Here is an 8,693-nt window from a genome sequence, read left to right as displayed (position 1 = left end):
GTGCATCTTGCAAGGAATCCAGCCTTTCATTCAAAAACCAAGCACATACGAGTCCAGTATCACTTCGTTCGTGAGAAAGTGGAAGAAGGCACGGTGGATATGCAGAAGATTCATACAAAAGAAAATGTAGCAGATTTTATGACGAAAGCAGTCACTACTGACAAGTTTATTTGGTGTCGATCCTCTTGTGGCCTGAAGGAGACGTAAGCAACATGGAATGACAAGGTAGAAAGAATGGTGTGAAGATCCGATTGATCCTCAATCAAATCTTCAAGTGGGAGATTGTTAAAACACGTTTTTAATATGATGGTCGGAGGAGTGGACGGTGATGGCATGGACGGTGATGTTAGGTGGCTGAAATTATTGACGTTGGTTTTGTCAAAGATTGTGAGCTCACCAAACACATTCTTCATGCTTATAAAAGGAGAGATATGGTGAACCATTTCATTCATCCCAAAATCAAAATCACAGAGAGAAGTGAGGAAGAAGAAGAACGTGAGAGAGAGAAAAAAAAAAAAAATTTCTTTTTTTCTTACGGGTATTTTGGATCGGGTTGAGAGAAAATTATTTAGAGAGTTTGGGTATTTTCTCCTATTATAACGAGAAAATTATTAATCGATTTCTCCGTTATAATTGAGAGGTTGTAACTCCTATTATTTTTCTCGTAATAAATTCTTCTACCTTGTCCGTGGTTTTTACCCTTTGGGGTTTTCCACGTTAAATCTAGTGTTCCATTTATTACACTATTTCTCAAATTATTAGCTGCGACCCTGCTCTATCCGGTCCAGTTTTACAACAAAAGTTTCTCGAGGTTTCTCCATCGATTTAATGAACAAAACAATTATTAAGAACTGATATAATATTCATCAAACCAAAAGAAAAGACTTCGCTGGGAAGATGGAGTTACCTGAGACGAACAAATATGAAACGACAAGGAATATCAATAGCAACGCTTCGGCCATTGAGATCCGAAGAAAGAAAGTAAGTGAATAGGGATTTTAGAAGAAGGGGAAAATGAGCAGAAATAGAAATATAATATGAATTAAGGAGTTGAATACCCTTTGTAACCTGCTGTTATTAGTAAGTTTTTCGTCAAGGGATCTTGCGAAGGAAGAAGTAAACTAGAAGTCTAGAAGCTTCTCTCAACTTATCCCACTGGTTAATAAAAACATAATTATATATATATAACTATATTTCAACCATTAAAAAAATAAAATAAAGAATCTTATTAATAAATTCTACATTGAAACTTTAAAACGATATTTATTTTGAAACGAAATGGTTTTCCTACAACACAATTAAATCGAAACAGAAGAAGTATATTTTTGTTCCTTATAAACCATACGTATACAGCAACAATTATCTCTTTTTGTTATTTTTATGGCGTCAAAGTCAGCAAACATATTTTGAATCATCAAAAAGTAAACGTGGACCTCGAGTCAAGATTTGCATTGGTGGAACTTACGTTGGCGAAATTTAATACCCGGATGGACGTGCTTGGATTTTTAGTCAACGTTGACCTCAAGTCACGAGATTGTTGATTGTATTAGTAGATCATTTCGTCGTATTGGACACTTTGATTTTGTATTTACTGACGTTCCTTTTGCAAAACGACGATCATGTGGTAAGTCTTCGTACGCTTTATGCATATAATATTTTTATGAAATAAGAAACTGAATTTTTTTTTTCTTTCTAATCTGTGAAGAGTTATGATAAGGCTACTCTATCTTTCGCTCGCCATGATTGGAATACAGTAATGTGCAGCACTTTCAATCAGAATAGTTCAACAGCATCATCAGCAGTATCTGCACAATTAAGTACTTGGCTGGTGAAAATATGTTTTCAAAATCTTAAACCATGATTAACCCGAGATTCTTAGAGTGAGGTTTTTATCAGAAGTTAATAAACTGTTTCTTAAATTTTAACTAAAAAAAGTTAAGAACCAGTTTTTAAAGTCCTTATTTAAGAACCGGTTTTTGAAGTTCTTATTTAAAAACCGGTTCTTAGTTTTTTAGTTAAAAGTTAAAAAACAGTTTTTTAGTTAAAAATTAAAAAACAGTTTTTTAACTTCCGGTAAAAACTCCATCATAACCCCGGGTTAATCATGCTGTTATTAATACTGGCGGATCCAGAATTCGATGAATTTGTAGAATTGTTTCCTATGGTCGCGAGATGGAATCCAACGGTGGAGATAATGCGATTATGTTTTTTGCTCCCAAGTGGTAAGTATTGGGTTGGGGTTAAGATTCCAAAGCTTAGTTAGAACAGTAATTACAAAGCTGAAATCCCTCTAAACATTCTGCATAGTATACGTTTTCTTTTTTCCACAAGAGGTTACATAAATCCCTACATTTTAATAATAATAATATATATATATATCACGTTCAAAAACCACAAACAACCCATCCGCTTGATCAAATTAGTGAGACCAGAATCACAAAAGCCGAGTTTCTCTCGTCAGAAGCTGTTAGTTACAAATTATTCAAGTTCGTCATGTATCTCTCAGTGACAAAATATGAATTGCTTAATATCAACTTGTCTTATTCCAAACATCGTTACAAGGTATTTATACAATCTCTGTGTTAGTTTCTAAACCTAATTATGAATAAGGCAATATGTAGAAATAGGAAACTAACATATATACAAAGATATGAGAATATATCATATCGTAATATCCCCCCTCAAGTTGGAACATGCAAGTTTCGAATGCCCAACTTGAAAAGAAAACTTTCAAATTCCTTACATCCCAAAGCTTTAGTCAGAATGTCTGCAAGTTGGTTTGTAGTAGAGACGTAGGATGGTTTTAGGACTCCCTTGATGATCTCATCTCGAATAAAATAGCATTCTATCTCAATATTCTTCGTACGTTCATGGAAAACTGGGTTGGAACTGATATGAATCGCAGGCTGACTATCACAAAACAGTGTAATAGGACCATTGTGCTCAATTCCAATCTCACGAAGCAATGATTTTAGCCAGAGAAGCTCTTTCGTAATTGCTCCCATCGCTCGATACTCTGCTTCTGCTGAGGAACACGCAACTGTATCTTGTTTCTTGGTTCTCCATGAAACTGGAGATGATCCCAACTGAACAATCCAACCGGTAAGCGAACGACGCGTGATCGGGCAACCTCCCCAATCCGAATCACACCAGCCTGTTAAGTGGAATGGAGATTCAGCTCGTAGTATGATACCCTGTCCAAGAGTGCCTTTCAAATATCGAACCACCTTCAGTGCAACCAGCCATTGTTCTTCTTTAGGTGATTGCATAAACTGTGATAATATGTGCATTGCATACGTCAAATCTGGTCTTGTGGCAGAAAGGTAAATGAGCCTCCCAACAAGTCGACGATAACGTGCGGGTTCAGACATGATCGGTCCTTTTACACGACCAAGTTTATGGTTTTGGTCCATGGGAAATCCTGCTGGCTTACAGCCAAGAAGTCCTACCACCGTAACAATGTCTGTGGCGTACTTCCGTTGAGACAAATAGAAACCAGTAGGGCTCCTTGCAACTTCAATACCAAGAAAATATTTCAGAATGCCCAGATCCTTCATGTGAAAACATGTCGACAAGTAATCTTTGAGCAGTTGGATCTCTGATGGACTACTTCCCGAGATTATCAAATCATCAACATATGCCAAAACCTTGAGAGATACTCCACGTTTCGATTAAATAAAAAGAGAGTAATCAGACTTGGTCTGAGTGAAACCATATTTGAGGAGAGCATCTCTGAGTTTTGCGAACCAGCACCGCGGAGCCTGATTTAACCCATAGAGAGATATGCGAAGTCTGCATACACGAGTCTCGTTTGGAGAAGCAAACCCCTGTGGAATTTTCATATAAACTTCCTCATGAAGATCGCCATGGAGAAATGCGTTGTGAACGTCCATCTGATGAACCTCATGATTCTTCTTAGCTGCATAATCCAAGAAAACTCGAACTGTCGTCATCTTTGCAACAGGCGAGAATGTATCAGTATAGTCGACCCCTTCCTTCTGCCGGTTTCCACATACAACTAACCTCGCCTTGAAGCGTTCAATAGTACCATCAGATCGGTATTTTATCGTAAAAATCTACTTACTATCAAGAGCTCTCTTGTTTGGTGGAAGCTCTTGAAGATCCCATGTATGTTGACTTTCAAGAGCATGTACTTCAGTACCCATAGCCTCTCTCCATATCTTATCAAGCATCGCCTCTTTGAACGACTTTGGAATATCATGAGCCGTTATGGCTGCTAAGAAGCTACGATGCAACGCAGAAATTTTTTCACAAGATAAGAATTTAGAAAGAGGGTAAACCGAACCTGAAGACAGCTGTGGAGAGGGTGAAGATGATGAGAGAGAGAGAGGACATTCGATGGTGACTATGTTGACTACGTAGTCACGTAACCTTGTCGAAGGAACCTTTGAACGATGACCACGTCCCAAGTCAGCCGGTATCTGCTCCTCTAAGTCAATATTAGCAGCCTCTTGTGGTTCTGTTGTAGGAACCATAACACCCATATTATCAGTATTTGTAGCTTCTGGTGAATCTGCCATAGGAATCGCAGTATCGGTCTCCAATGCTACACTTGGTGTCGCATTTTCTGGTACAAGAGACGTTAGGATCGGAGTCTCAGTACCCACTGGTTCTTCTGTAGCCGACACCACACTTTCATAATCAGACGCATCAAAGGAGATCTCCCTTGTTTTTAGGTTCACGTCTGATGTAGCAGGCACTGGTGTGATCAGGGAATTGGAGAATGGGAACTTATCCTCACAAAACACAACATCTCGCGAGATGAGGACTGTGTCTTTTTCTAGATCAAGTAACGTCCATCCATTTTTCCCAACTGGATACCCAAGAAAGACACACTTCCTGCTCCGTGGAGCAAATTTGCCCCCCTTGTGATTGATATTATGGGCATATGGTAAGCAACCAAAGGTGCGAAGATGGCTAAACGATGGAACCCTTCCATTTAGCTTTTCAAAAGGAGTTTTACCATTGCGGAGCTGGGACGGCGTCCTGTTAATGAGATAGACCGCTGTCTTCACACATTCTCCCCAATATTCAATAGGAAGGTGAGCTTGAAATCTCAATGCTCGAGCTACATTTAATATATGTCGATGCTTGCGCTCGACACGTCCATTCTGCTGCGGTGTATACACGCATGATGTCTCATGATGAATTCCATTCACCTGAAAAAATCTTGAGAGACAAAGAAATTCTGTCCCATTATCACTTCTTATTGTCTTTACTTTCTTTGAGAACTGCGTCTGAACCAATGCCACAAAATTCTGTATATGACATGACACAGATGTCTTATCTTGTAAAAGATATACCCAAACAGCTCGAGAATGATCGTCAACAATAGTTAAAAAATAACGTGTGCCACATAGAGACGTAGTACGATACAAACCCCATAAATCGCAATGAATCAAATCAAAAATTGCATTAGAATATGTTGAACTGTTTGGAAAACATTGACGAGTCTTGTTAGCACGGAAGCAAATATCACATTGTTTCAAAATCTCATTGCTACTACCACTACAAACACCAGGAAGCAAACTAACAATCCGAGGAGAAGGATGACCTAGTCGGTGATGCCATAGAACTGAGTCATCTCGAACACTTGTATGCAGCGAAGTAACTTTCCCAACACCACATAGCCGGTACAGTCCCACACTCTCTCTTTCACCCATCCCAATCAGCGTCTTTGTAGTGCGGTCCTGTAATAACAAGAGCTTATCAGTGATCTGTCCAACCAGTCTATTATCCGAAACCAATTGGCCAAAAGATATCAAATTGGTGTCAAAACCATCCACGAGATAGACATTATGGAGTATTAAGTTTGGATTCAAAGTAACAGTTCCTTGCTGTGAAGCAAGAAAGTTTAAACCATTGGGTAATCGCACGGACACCGGAAGTATAAGATGAATGTCTTCCATACACTCTATTTTTCCAGTCATATAATGTGTCGCACCTGTATCCAAAATCCAGTCAGTATGATCAATCTTACCACTTAAAGACTCTGGCTTTGGTGTCTGTCCCACCATACGCTGAATTATCTTCCACTGGTCATTGGAGATGCCACTAAGCCCCTGTCGATCTGCATCTGTAAGAGTCACCGGTGATGCAATAGCTGCGGCATTGGCTCCCATTATCTGTGTGCTGTTTGCTCTTGGCATAGCTCCACGACCACGACCTGAAGTGCCGCGTCCACGACCTAAGGATCCATACCCCTCTGGATATCCAATAACTTTATAGCAGGAACTTGCCTCATGTCCCATCCGACCACACACTGAACACTTTCTAGTTGGATCACGGTTAGCAGGATGCTTCCGATTGTTTCCACTTGGACGAAGAGTCTGCTCCTTGTTGTATGCTGAAGCTGCAAGTTGTGAGGCAAAGCTCATTACAGGAGTTTCTTGAGCTACAGTGGAGCGTATTGTTTCATTCTGGACAATGGTTTGATACACACTATCGAGCTCAGGTAATGGAGTGATGGCACAGATCTGAGAATGGATAACCCCATGTGCTGAGTCGTCTAAACCTGAGAGAAAGTCATGAACCCGTAGAACCTCTCTCTCTGCTTCGTGGGCTGTATTAAGATCGCACTCACACTTTCCACAATTGCATTGTTTTGAATTCATACACTCCCTGATGCCATCCCAAATCTTCGTCAGTCTTCCAAAATAGTCGTCGACAGAAGCTCCATTCTGTTTGCAAGTAGCCAGCGAGTTGCGAAGCTGCTGAAGACGAGCGCCACTCTTCACTGAAAACCTCTTTTTGATGATATCCCATAGTTCCTTTGCCACCTCTCTAGTCGAGATTGATGACCGTAGTTTAGGCTCAATGGTTTGTTTATTCCAACCCACCAACAGGTGATTGTTGGCTACCCAGTCTTCTAGGTTCTCCGAATCTGCTGCTGGCTTTGGTATACTTCCATCAATAAAGCCAAATTTCTTGCGCGAGCTGAGAGCCATACGCAAGTTAGTTGCCCACTCGTCATAGTTCGTACCGTTACGTAACGGGGATGAAATCACAGCACCCGGGTTGTAACTGGATGTCAGATCGTAGGGCGATATGGTACGTCGTTTAGTTTCCGTGGTTGTGGTTGAAAGAGCCATCGTACACAGACAACTATGGATTCAAAAAGATGCTCTGTTTTGCGAGCTTTCTATTTGTCAAGCGGCTCTGTTTTCTGTATTTAGAAACAGAGGCGGATCTGTAGAAGAAAGATAAACTTCAAGCAATCGAAAATAATGGATCAATGCTCTGATACCATGACAAAATATGAATTGCTTATTATCAACTTGTCTTATTCCAAACATCGTTACAAGGTATTTATACAATCTCTGTGTTAGTTTCTAAACCTAGTCATGAATAAGGCAATATGTAGAAATATGAAACTAACATATATACAAAGATATGAGAATATATCATATCGTAATACTCAGCCAGATTGTCATCATACACCGGACTTCACATCTTCTCTAATCTTAGTACACTGTTAATTAAAAACAATGAACAAAGGTCTTTTCTCCTTCAAAATGTAAACAAAATTTGAAGATGTAAAGTTCTATTTACCACCATCCGCCTTTTAGGCTCAGGCTCTGTTATTTGATCGTTGTATATCCGCAATTAGGCATGGGAATTTTTTACTGAACACGCAATCTGAACCAAATCTAAACCAAAAATTCCAATCTCTACTTCTGATAGTGGAGATGATATGAACCCGGTCTGAATAGGGACGAGTATCCAAAAAGATCCAACAAATCAGAAATCATTCTGAATCTGAAGATACCATTAATATCTGAAATGAATAGTTATAACTTAAATAGGTACTTGTATATTCAGTTTTATAGTTATTTTGATCTAATATATAATAACTAGGTTTGGCCCAGTGCTACGCGTAGTATTTGATGTATTATTTTGATTCAGCTAATATAACAAAGCACTAATCTCTAAGCAGTGACCCATATACCATTTAATAGATAAGTGAATAATGTAGAGTAAATCAATTAAGAGGGCAAATGAGAATAGAGTTTAAACTCAAGTGACGGGTTTGAGATTTTTTCTAGGGATAATTTGCTCAAAAACAAAGGAAAATAATGAAATTAATTAAGTGTCAAAAACAGTGAAAGTAGCAGAGAGCTTAGTGACGTGGTGTGATGAAATTGTCGACACTACCCTTTATTATAGTGATGTTTCTGTTTCAAAGAGTGTAGAGCAAATACAATTAGTATCTTTTGTTATGAAAGTTAAATAACACAGCCACCGCAATTGTTGAAAATATAAAGATGTGGGGTCCGCTGCACTATTTGCACAGTAAATTTCTTTCAATATATACAAACGTTTTCGTTCATTGTAAAACACACCTCAACCTTCTCTTCTCTCTATAATAAACTCTTTCTATCAGTGTTATAAATTCTACGGGTATAAATTTTCCCTTTATTTAAATTCCCGCGATATAATAAAATTCCAGTTCTTTTCATAACACGTTATCAGCACGATCACTCTGCGATTCGGTAAAATTTATTTGTATCATTTATACACTGTTATAATGGTCGGTATACCGCCTCTACTATTATTTATATCATGTTATAATAGCCGGAATACCGCCTATATTATTTACTAGTAATTTAATTTATTTATTGGTCGGCCGAGCCGCCTTATATTCTGTTTATTATTTATTGGTCGGCCGAGCC

This window comes from Brassica oleracea, unplaced genomic scaffold (assembly GCF_000695525.1).
Source record: "Brassica oleracea var. oleracea cultivar TO1000 unplaced genomic scaffold, BOL UnpScaffold00898, whole genome shotgun sequence".
Taxonomy (NCBI): Eukaryota; Viridiplantae; Streptophyta; class Magnoliopsida; order Brassicales; family Brassicaceae; genus Brassica; species Brassica oleracea.
The sequence above is the reverse complement of the archived record's forward strand: the minus strand, read 5'-3'. Positions refer to the sequence as shown.